Source organism: Coregonus clupeaformis, chromosome 35 (genome assembly GCF_020615455.1).
Source record: "Coregonus clupeaformis isolate EN_2021a chromosome 35, ASM2061545v1, whole genome shotgun sequence".
Lineage (NCBI taxonomy): Eukaryota > Metazoa > Chordata > Actinopteri > Salmoniformes > Salmonidae > Coregonus > Coregonus clupeaformis.
The window spans coordinates 22,393,302-22,405,705 of record NC_059226.1 but is presented as its reverse complement, the minus strand read 5'-3'; the positions used below and the strand labels follow the sequence as shown (position 1 = coordinate 22,405,705).

The window sequence follows — 12,404 nt, the reverse complement described above, 5'->3', positions numbered from 1 at the left end:
TGTAGTGAGGTCAGTGAGTGTGAGGAGAGGTGTGAGGGGTTAGTGTGAGGGTAGGCGTGGGAGGGGTTAGTGTGAGGGTAGGGGTGTGAGGGGTTAGTGTGAGGGTGAGGTGTGTGTGTGCGGTTAGGAAGAGGGGTTAGTGTGAGAGGTTAGGGTGAGTGTGAGGAGGGGTGTGAGGGTGAGGGGTTAATGTGAGGGGTTAGTGTGAGGGGTTAGGGTCTCTAGTTACAGACATGGCTCAGGGTGGAGGTGGACATGGGGTGGACATCTCCACCCCCTCTTCTATCTCCTCCACCCCCCTCTTCTATCTACTCCACCCTTCTCTTCTATCTACTCCACCCTTCTCTTCTATCTACTCCACCCCCCTCTTCTATCTACTCCACCCCTCTCTTCTCTCTCCTCCACCCCCCTCTTCTATCTACTCCACCCCCCTCTTCTATCTCCTCCACCCCCTCTTCTATCTACTCCACCCTTCTCTTCTATCTACTCCACCCCCCTCTTCTATCTACTCCACCCCCCTCTTCTATCTCCTCCACCCCCCTCTTCTATCTACTCCACCCTTCTCTTCTATCTACTCCACCCTTCTCTTCTATCTCCTCCACCTCCCTCTTCTATCTACTCCACCCCCCTCTTCTATCTACTCCACCCTTCTCTTCTATCTACTCCACCCCCTCTTCTATCTACTCCACCCCCTCTTCTATCTCCTCCACCCCCCCTCTTCTATCTACTCCACCCTTCTCTTCTATCTACTCCACCCCCTCTTCTATCTACTCCACCCCCCCTCTTCTATCTCCTCCACCCCCCTCTTCTATCTACTCCACCCCCTCTTCTATCTACTCCACCCCCTCTTCTATCTCCTCCACCCCCCTCTTCTATCTACTCCACCCTTCTCTTCTATCTACTCCACCACCTCTTCTATCTACTCCACCCCCTCTTCTATCTCCTCCACCCCCTCTTCTATCTACTCCACCCCTCTCTTCTCCCTCCTCCACCCCTCTCTTCTCCCTCTTCCACCCCCTCTCTTCTCTCTCCTACACCCCTCTCTTCTCCCTCCTCCACCCCTCTCTTCTCCCTCTTCCACCCCTCTCTTCTCTCTCCTCCACCCCCCTCTTCTCTCTACTCCACCCCCCTCTTCTCTCTACTCCACCCCCCTCTTCTCTCTCTTCTCTCTCCTCCACCCCTCTCTTCTCTCTCCTCCACCCCTCCCTCCTCTCCCCTTCAGTTTTTTCCCCCCTTGGCCCCTCCCCTTTCTATCTACTTCATCCACATCTCTCTATACCTTGCCTCTTGTTCCCCCTCACCTCAAATGTCCTCTTCCCCTCAATCCCCATCCCTCCATCTCTCCCCCTCCTTGTTTCCTGGGTCTTAGCTCTGATGGCTGGACCCCCCTGAGCATTTGATCCCCTCTAAGCCAGAGGAAGGGACACTAAAAGCCTTCTATCCTTCCTATCTCTCCATCCCTCCCTCCCTCCCTCCATCCATCCCTCCCTCCCTCCCTCCCTCCCTTCTCTCTCCGTCTGTGGTGTGTGTGCCTTCCCTTTGATTAGGGGGTGATGGAGGCGGAAAAGCTGTGCTGGACTTAAACGCCCAATTCTCAAATCTCTCACTCTTTCTCACACAACCCAGTACTGTGGTCACTGGAGGGCCTACTTAGCTTACTCACACACACACACAATACGGCCTCACAGAGCCCCTTTCAGTCCGCGGACACAGTTTCACCTGTTGACACACAATCCACTTGTTGACTTAATAACACTGAGCGAAGGAAAGGAGGAGGAGGAAGAAAGAGAGAGAGAGAGATCTGAGAGTGGGGCAGGCATGTAGGTCCACCACAGGGGAATGATCCCACAATGTTCTCATGGCCCAAAGCTTTAGCTCTTTAGCTGGCCATCAAAGGCATGAGGAGGGTTAGGGCATGGTTGGATAGGTCTGAGCTGGGTTGTCCTGGGCTAGCCTTGTATCCTGGCATGGACATATTGGGGGTTATCATCAGTATGGATATGGAGCTTGTGTTGGGCTAGGACATATTGGGGGTCATCAGTATGGATATAGGGCTTGTGTTGGGCTAGGACATATTGGGGGTTAGCGTAAAATCACGCAGCAGTAGACACTAATACCAAAGTGGAATGTCCCACCACACACTGAGGCATTTGGATACAGCCATGCAATCCTCTGTATTCCAACAAGTGTGTGTGTATGAGTCAGTGAGTGAGTGAGTGTATGGAGAATTATTGTAAGGCACAACAAATCAACAATTCCTGAGAATATACAGAACCAGTGAAAAGGTTGGACACACCTACTCATTCAAGGGTTTTTCTTTGTTACTATTTTCTACATTGTAAATAATGAAGACATCAAAACTATGAAATAACACATATGGAATCATGTAGTAACCAAAAAAGTGTTAAACAAATCAAAATATATTTATATTTGAGATTCTTCAAATAGCCACCCTTTGCCTTGATGACAGCTTTGCACACTCTTGGCATTCTCTCAACCAGCTTCATGAGATAGTCACCTGGAATGCATTTCAATTAATAGGTGTTTCATGATCGTTGAGAGACTGGTCAGACCAAGGTGCAGCGTGGTATGTGAACATGTTTATTTAAAACTGGATAAACACTCGACCAAAACAATAAAAGGCAACGTAACGTGACACTCACTATGGCTAAAACACATACAAGCCAAACAAGAGTACGAACAAGATCCCACAACCCAGGCAGGAAAACTGGCTGCCTAAGTATGATCCCCAATCAGAGACAACGAGCGACAGCTGCCTCTGATTGGGAATCATACCTGGCCAGACATAGAAATATAACAACTAGACTCTAAACAGATATACAACAACATAGAACTAAACATGCACACCCTGACCAAACTAACTAGAGTTCCCCCCCACCAAAGGTGCGGACTCCGGCCGCACAAACCTGACTTAACTGGGGAGGGTCCGGGTGGGCTTCCAGCCTTGGTGGCGGCTCCGGGCGTGACGTCTTCTCCCTTACTGCCTCTGCGTTGCACCCCTGGACTGGTCTGGACCTCAACGCGGCGCTTCCCCTCTGTCCTCCCACGATGCACCGATCCCTGTCTGGACCCTGGTGTGGGAGACCCCGAACCTGGAGAGGGGCTGACGTCTGGACCCGGAGTGGAGCCGCTGACCGGAGCTGGACTAGGCACCGGTGGAGCGGACTGCTCTGACTCCGGAGTGGAGCAGCTGACCGGTGCTGAACCAGGCACCGGTGGAACGGGCACGGGCCGTGCTGGACTGGGAACACGCACCACTGTCTTGGTGCGAGGAGCAGGCACGGGCCGGGCCGGCCTGGGAACACGCACCACTGGTCTGGTGCGAGGAGCAGGAATGGGGCGTACCGGGCTGGCGACACGCACCACTGGTTTGGTGCGAGGGGCAGGTACGGGCCGTACCGGACTGGGAACACGCACCACTGGCCTGGTGCGGGGAGTAGGCACGGGCCGTACCGGCCTGGGAACACGCACCACTGGTCTGGTGCGAGGAGCAGGAACGGGGCGTACCGGGCTGGCGACATGCACCACTGGTTTGGTGCGGGGAGCAGGCACGGGCCGTGCCAGACTGGAGACACTCACCACTGGTTAGGTGCGGGGAGCAGGTATGGGCCGTACGGCCGGGAACACGCACCACTGGTCTGGTGCGAGGAGCAGGAACGGGGCGTACCGGGCTGGCGACATGCACCACTGGTTTGGTGCGGGGAGCAGGCACGGGCCGTGCCAGACTGGAGACACTCACCACTGGTTAGGTGCGGGGAGCAGGTATGGGCCGTACCGGCCTGGGAACACGCACCACTGGTCTGGTGCGAGGAGCAGGAACGGGGCGTACCGGGCTGGCGACATGCACCACTGGTTTGGTGCGGGGAGCAGGCACGGGCCGTGCCAGACTGGAGACACTCACCACTGGTTAGGTGCGGGGAGCAGGTATGGGCCGTACCGGCCTGGGAACACGCACCACTGGTCTGGTGCGAGGAGCAGGAACGGGGCGTACCGGGCTGGCGACACGCACCACTGGTTTGGTGCGAGGGGCAGGTACGGGCCGTACCGGACTGGGAACACGCACCACTGGCTTGGTGCGAGGAGCAGGCACGGACCTTACCGGACTGGGAGCACGCACCACTGGCTTGGTGCGAGAAACAGGCACGAGGCGTACCGGACTGGGAACCGGCGCTGGAGGTCTACGACTGTACCAGTCCTTTACTCTCCACGCCCAATCCTCCTCCAGTGAGGACTCCTCCTTGAGCCCCCACGAGTGCAGTGGTCGGGGCTCTTCTCTATCGATCCCCGACCACCCTTTTAGCCCCCCCCAAAAATGATTGGGGCTGTCTCTCGGGCTTCCTCCTCGGCCGGCGCCTTCTGTGTTCCTCTCCTGCCTGGGCCTCCTCCTTCGCCCAGGGTCATTTACCTGCCAATATCTCCTCCCAAGTCCAAAATGACTTCCCCACCTGTGTCTATGGTGTCTGCTGCTCCTGGGCACGCTGCTTGGTCCGTCTTTGGTGGGATCTTCTGTCACGATCGTTGAGAGACGGGTCAGACCAAGGTGCAGCGTGGTATGCGAACATGTTTATTTAAACTGGATAAACACTCGACCAAAACAAAAAAATGGCAACGTGACACTCACTATGGCTAAAACACATACAAGCCAAACAAGAGTACGAACAAGATCCCACAACCCAGGCAGGAAAACTGGCTGCCTAAGTATGATCCCCAATCAGAGACAACGAGCGACAGCTGCCTCTGATTGGGAATCATACCCGGCCAGACATAGAAATATAACAACTAGACTCTAAACAGATATACAACAACATAGAACTAAACATGCACAACCTGACCAAACTAACTAGAGTTCTAGAGGTCAGGGAGTGACAAGGTGTGCCTTCTTAAAAGTTAATGCGTTTGAGCCAATCAGTTGTGTTGTGACAAGGTAGGGGTGGTATACAGAAGATAGCCCTATTTGGTAAAAGACCAAGTCCATATTACAGCAAGAACAGCTCAAATAAGCAAAGATAAACAACAGTCCATCATTACTTTAAGACATGAAGGTCAGTCAATACGGAACATTTCAAGAACTTTGAAAGTTTCTTCAAGTGCAGTCGCAAAAACCATGAAGCGCTATGATGAAACTGGCTCTCATGAGGACCGCCACAGGAATGGAAGTCCCAGAGATACCTCTGCTGCAGAGGATAAGTTCATTAAAGTTACCAGCCTCAGAAATTGCAGCCCAAATAAATGCTTCATAGAGTTCAAGTAACAGACACATCTCAACATCAACTGTTCAGAGGAGACTGTGTGAATCAGGCCTTCATGGTCGAATTGCTGCAAAGAAACCACTACTACAGGACACCAATAAGAAGAAGATACCTCCTTGGGCCAAGAAACACGAGCAATGGACATTAGACCGGTGGAAATTTGTCCTTTGGTCTGGAGTCCAAATTTGAGATTTTTGGTTCAAACCGCAGTGGCTTTGTGAGATGCAGTGTGGGTTAACGGATGATCTCTGCATGTGTATTTCCCATCGTAAAGCATGGAGGAGGAGGTGTTATGGTGTGGGGGTGCTTTGCTGGTGAAACTGTCTGTGGTTTATTTAGAATTCAAGGCACACTTAACCAGCATTGCTACCACAGCATTCTGCAGCGATACGCCATCCCATCTGGTTTGGGCTTAGTGGGACTATCATTTGTTTTTCAACAGGACAATGACCCAATACACCTCCAGGCTGTGTAAGGGCTATTTTACCATGAAGGAGAGTGACGGAGTGCTGCATCAGATGACCTGGCCTCCACAATCCCCCGACCTCAACCCAATTGAGATGGTTTGGGATGAGTCGGACCGCAGAGTGAAGGAAAAGCAGCCAACAAGTGCTCAGCATATGTGGGAACTCCTTCAAGGCGATTGGAAAAGCATTCCAGGTGAAGCTAGTTGAGAGAATGCCAAGAGTGTGCAAAGCTGTAATCAAGGCAAAGGGTGTCTATTTGAAGAATCTCAAATATAAAATATATTTTGATTTGTTTAACACTTTTTAGGTTACTACATGAATCCATATGTGTTATTTCATAGTTTTGATGTCTTCACTATTATTCTACAATGTAGAAAATAGTAAAAATTAAGAAAAACCCTGGAATGAGTAGCTGTGTCCAAACCTTTGACTGGTACTGTATATCATTCTATCTAATATATGCCATTTAGCAGACTGAGAAGGCGGTGTGTGCTTTAGTGCTCTTGTATGTGTGTGTGTGTGCGAGCGTGTGTGTGTGCAGGCACTAGCATGTGTGTGTGTGTTTCTGCTTACGCACACTTGCATGTGTGTGTGTGTGTGGCGTTAACACCAGCAGCAGTTTAACTTCTCCCCCAGTCAGTGGTAGAGTTACATTCCGCATAATGCCTAATGAGAGACATCATCGACGCTACCATGGGATGTTTCACACAAACACACACACACACACACACACACACACACACATACAGCGCTGAGCTGAGCGCTCTGTTTTAAGTGGTTCCCTACATGTATCTAGGCCTAGCAGGGCCTTGGCTGGGGCTGGGCTGCTGACACAGGATATGTAGAGGCATAGGGGACAATGGAGGGTGATGGAGTGAAGAAGGAGAGACAGATGACTAGAGAGAGAGAGAGAGAGAGAGAGAGAGAGAGAGAGAGAGGCGCAGGTGTCACGGTTCAGACAGACGACAAGAGGACCACAATTGCGTCACACCAGAAAGTTTATTTAAACTTAAGGGAAAGGGATGTAGGGAGGGGTGAGTGAAGGCTCCAGGGGTTATCCCGTCCGATGTGCTGGGTCTGTGCCTCCCCCAGTGGCGCGGCGTCCGATGACGCCGGTGGTTGGTGGTCGAAGTCCTGGGGGAGGAAACACAGACACAACGGGCGGAATGAAACCAGGCAGCAGTACGTTCAAGGGAAATCCAAAATACGTAGTAGCAAGGCAGAAGGCTGGTCAGTGGGATTGAAGAGTAGTCAGGAGTAGTAAGCAGAAGCAGGTCTGGATCTCCTGAGGCAGAAGAGTATCCAAAAAACCAGGCAGGTCGGGTCACAAAACCAGGGTGAGCCAGAAAGCGCGAGCAAACAGGGTTCCGGGTGTGAGCTTTGCAGCGATCTGAACACAGGAGAGCTGAAAGACAGGGCAAAATACTGGGGAGAGGTTAGTGGGTAATGGCGCAGCTGGCAGAGTAGTAGCCGAGCAGAGCAGGGACAGGTGGAGCTAGTTAGGCTGAGTAGAGAGAGTGGTGAGCAGAGTGGAAGAAACTAAAGGTGGTAACCCGGTGGAGTGAGAGGCTCTGAGCAGAACCCCCAAGGGACGGCCCCAGAAGTCCCAAGAGCAACAACGCCCGGGCCGGGATGGAGGCCGGAGGAGGGCTGAGAACTCCTCCGAGCGGTCCCAGTGAACGTCCTCATCCTCGGAGGAAGCCGGAGGGCCGTGGTCGGGATGGGACAGGTCCGGACCGGATCAGGCACAGGACAGGAAGCCGGCGGGCAGGACGGTTAGAGACCCTCTGGGGCGGCCCCTACGGATTGCAGGTTGATCAGGATGCCGTTGGTGGAAAGCGGTGATGAGAGTCCTATCCACAATCCGACTAGCTGGCACCCAGGTCCTTTCCTCAGGTCCAGAGCCCCTCCCAGTCAATGAGGTACTGGAGACCCCTACCCCTCCGTCTGGACCCGAAGCAGGCGGGGCGGTGTAACCAGACCACCATCGGCGAGCCGTGGAGGAGGAGGACAAGCGCAGCAGGGACCAGCGGACTCCTGGGAAGCGGCAGGGCTGCAGCAATCCGGCTGGGGGGCTGGCAGGACGACTTGTGTTGGTTGAGATGGGGCAGGCTTGACAATTCCCGTACATCCTTCCTCAGAGAGGGCCACCAGAACCTCTGGGCGAGCAGGTTGTGAGGAGTGCGGGTGGAGCCAGGGTGACAAGCTAGGCGGGAGTCATGTCCCCACTGAGCGACCTGGGACCTCAGGTCTTCGGGGGACAAAAGGCGGTCAGCTGGGCAAGTGCTGGGACCTGGCTGGTTACGGAGAGCCTCCAGCACCTGTTCCTCAACAGCCCAGGTCAGAGCTCACGATGCGGGACTTGGCAGAATCGACACAGGGTCCTTGGAGGGGTCAGGAGCGGAGTTAGTGGTACTGGCCGAGGGGTAGTGCGGCAAGCAGGCAGGTTCGGTGGCAGTCCTCTCCCCACTCCCTGATCACCCCGGTCACCCAGTCGGAGCTGAGGTTGTGCCGGGCGGAGCCATGGGTAACCCAGGATGAGGGGTTGGCCTGGAGAGGGAGCAGGTGAAACTGGATAGTTTCTTGATGGTTTCGGACAGACCCATCGAGACCGGGCCGTGACATGAGTGACCGATCGGAGTAAGTGTCCGTCCAGTGCCCGGGCAGGAATAGGAGGTGTCAAACGGAGGTTCTCAGTCCCAGTTGGCGTGCCAGCTTGATGTCCATTATGTTGGCTTCGGCGCCCAGAATCACCCAGAGCAGCCAGGGTGTGAGTTGGAGTCAGAGAGGCGGAGGTGAACTTGCACTAGGGTTTGCGGTCGGAGGACTGGATGGTCGTTGAACTCAACGGACTCCCCTATGCCCCGGTGAGCTTCGGCCCTTTAAAGGGCAGGTTACCACACGATGTCTGCCGTCACCTCCACAATAGAGACAGAGGTTTGAGGTGAAAGCGTCGCTGGCGCTCTGCAGGAGTGAGAGAGGCTCGCCCAATCTCCATAGGCTCAGACTGATCAAGCTGACCTGGGTGAGTGGCAGTAGATGACAGGAGCCCATCGGATTCTCTCCGAATGCCGGTAGTAGGTGGACCTTGGCGCCCCCCTCTCACCCGGCGGCGGTCCGTATCCCTCTGTCGATCCTGACAGTCAGTGCGATGGCTTCATCCAGAGTGGAAGGCAGTTCTGGGAACCAATCGTCCTTGATATAGTCAGCCAAACTATGGAAACGCGTCCTCCAGCGATGGTGTGTTCCAAGAGCTTCGTCTAGCCAGGGTTCGGAAGTCGATGGAATGGTCTGCGGCTGTACGTCTGCCTTGTCGAATACTGAACACCGAGACGCCTCTCGGTTGGTGAATCCAGGTCAAACACCTTCCAGCATCTCCTCCCAGCAAACAGGTGAGAGGGTTGCACATGCGGGGTTTGGCGTCCGAACTCTGCTGTTCCCCAGAGTCGAGCTCGGCCCGTCAGGCGGTGATGGCATACCCAACTCTAGCCCCCTCCGTGGCGAAGGTCCTTGGCTGCAAGGAGAACTGAAGTCGGCAGCTAGTCAGAATGGCCGGACCTGGGTTGAATCGCCCGTTGAACCGCTCGGGGTTTCCAATCTTGGAGTTCGAGCAAGCGGCTGCAATGACCGGGGCAGTAACGGGGGCAGGGCTGGTGGGCAGACTGGCTGGGGTCAGGTTGGTGAGGAGTTGAATGATCATGGCGAGTTGTTGTTGCTGCTGCTGGGACTGCTGCTGGTGCTGCTGGAACTGCTGATGCTGTTGGTGGCGACCTGAAGCAGAAAGGAGATGGCGAGCGCTCATGCGGCCTAGCCCTCTCTCAGTGTGTTCCAGGCGTTGCATGGCGGTGGGTTGCTCAGGCTACTTGGTTTCCATGTCGGGGAAGTGTGCGTGAGTCCATGATGTTCAAATCGTGACTGTCACGGTTCAGACAGACGACAAAGAGGACCACAATTGCGTCACACCAGAAGTTTATTTAAACCTAAGGGGAAAGGGATGTAGGGGGGAGTGAGTGAAGGCTCCAGGGTTATCCGTCCGATGTGCTGAGTCTGTGCCTCCCCCAGTAGCAGCGGCGTCCGATGGCGCCCGGTGGTTGGTGGTCCAGAAGTCCTGGGGGGGAGGAAACACAGACACATCGAGGCGGAGTGAAACCAGGCAGCAGTACAGTTCAAGGAAATCCAAAATACCGTAGTAGCAAGGCAGAAGGCTGGTCAGAGTGCGGGATTGAAGAGTAGTCAGAAGTACGTAATGGCAGAAGCGGGTCTGGATCTCCTGAGGCAAAAGTATCCAAAAAAACCAGGCAGGTCGGGGTCACAAAACCAGGAGTGAGCCCAGAGGCGCGAGCAAACAGGTTCCGGTGTGAGCTTTGCACGATCTGAACACAGGAGAGCTGAAAACAGGGCTATAAATACTGGGAGAGGTTGGTGGGTGGTGCAGCGCAGCTGGCAGAGTAATTAGAGCCGAGCAGAGCAGGGACAGGTGGAGCTAGTTGGGCTGAGTAGAAGTGGTGAGCAGAGTGGAGAAACTAAAGGTGGTAACCCGGTGGAGTGAGAGAGGTATGGGAGCAGGAGAGGCGAATAGAGAAATAATTGAGTATAAGAGAGAAAGACAGAGAATCTGCACCGAGCTACATTCTGAGGTCTTGGCTGGGCTGGGTGCAGGCTGACAGGGCTTGGCTGGGGAGTGGATGCTCCACATTCTCTGGTGGCAGACAGAATGTGATGCTGATCCCCAGCCAGCCACCTCTGGGAGCACAGCTATGATATGATTGAGGACTGATACTGCTGCTTATTACAGGGGGGACGAGGAGAGAGAAGAGGGTTATGTAGCTCACATATCCATCTCTCCTCACTCTACTGTGGAGGGGAGGGAGGGAGGGAGGGAGGAGGGAGGAGGGAGGGAGGGAGGGAGGGAGGGAGGGAGGGAGGTGATTGGGTGTGGTGGGATACACATTTAGATTCTGGCAGGGAGCAATGTTGAAATTACAGTATGTGTGTGTGTGTAGGGGTTTGTGTGTGTGCGTGCATGCATGTGTACGTGTGTGTGCATATGAGATCAATTGCCCCACACACACAATGACTTATGTAATAATAAGGATATCAAGAAGAACAGAACATTATTTATGAAAACTGAGAGTTATCATATCACAGAGGAACTACTTTAAAATGGTGTAAGAACACGTAAATAAGAGAGACAGAATGAAACAAAAAAGGATGGTTAAAGACAAAAAGAGGAATGTACTTCCAATAGAATGCCTTCATTGAGTCACTATCACCCCCCTTATCAGGTCTTTAAAACAGAACCCTCAGGGATGTACACTGTAGATAGCAGAGAGAGTTGTGGGAGACTTGGGTAAACATCCCTGTCTGAACCAGTGTTTAACCATCTACAGAAAGAACTGGGTTGTCTTCATTAGGCACCAAATGGAAAAAAGCTGACTGGAACAGGGGATACCAAGTCAGTTGCACAAGTGAATGCATTCAACTGAAATGTGTCTCCAACATTTAACCCAACCCCTCTGAATCAGAGGTGAGGAGGGCTGCCTTAATCAACATCCACATCATCAGCGCCTGGGGAACAGTGGGTTAACTGCCTTGCTCAGGGGCAGAACCACAGATTTGTCAGCTCGGGGATTCGATCCAGCAACCTTTCAGTTACTGGTCCAACGCTCCTACCCGCCAGGCTACCTGCTGCCGAGGGACTATACCTGGATTTGTCCAATGCTCCTTTTCGTTTTCCGTTGCAGAACCTTTTAGAATGTTTTGCTACGATGTGCACTAATGAACAGAACCTTTCTCCACAGTCATGGCTGCCGTCACCATTCAGCTCTGTGTTGGCTTAACCTTGTCTTAATAGTTCACTCCAAAATCTAAAGCTTGTCAGATGCTTTGAGACCACAAAAGGAGTCTACATCCCTCACCATCAATCCCAAATTAATAAGAAAGAAAAAATAAATAGACTGTGCCACTGCCGATCTTTCCCATTCCCTTTAATGTTGTCCCAGTGGTAGGTAGACCTGCTGTATCAGGGCACCATCACCCCAACCCTCTCTCTCCCTCTCCACCACCCCTTCTCTTTCTCTTTCCCTCTCCACCACCCCTTCTCTTTCTCTCTCCCTCTCCACCACCCCTTCTCTTTCTCTCTCCCTCTCCACCACCCCTTCTCTTTCTCTCTCCCTCTCCACCACCCCTTCTCTTTCTCTTTCCCTCTCCACCACCCCTTCTCTTTCTCTCTCCCTCTCCACCACCCCTTCTCTTTCTCTCTCCCTCTCCACCACCCCCTTCTCTTTCTCTCTCCCTCTCCACCACCCCTTCTCTTTCTCTTTCCCTCTCCACCACCCCTTCTCTTTCTCTCTCCCTCTCCACCACCCCCTTCTCTTTCTCTTTCCCTCTCCACCACCCCTTCTCTTTCTCTCTCCCTCTCCACCACCCCTTCTCTTTCTCTCTCCCTCTCCACCACCCCTTCTCTTTCTCTCTCCCTCTCCACCACCCCCTTCTCTTTCTCTCTCTCTCCACCACCCCTTCTCTTTCTCTTTCCCTCTCCACCACCCCTTCTCTTTCTCTCTCCCTCTCCACCACCCCTTCTCTTTCTCTCTCCCTCTCCACCACCCCTTCTCTTTCTCTCTCCCTCTCCACCACCCCTTCTCTTTCTCTTTCCCTCTCCACCACC

At 53.5% G+C, this 12,404-nt stretch overlaps 1 protein-coding gene across 2 annotated transcripts in view; it reads right to left on the bottom strand.

Annotated features, from left to right (window-relative positions):
* Positions 1 to 12,404, bottom strand: part of prkar1b (protein kinase, cAMP-dependent, regulatory, type I, beta) — a 178,479-nt gene that overhangs the window by 51,243 nt on the left and 114,832 nt on the right. The gene's annotated exons all lie outside the window — the stretch shown is intronic.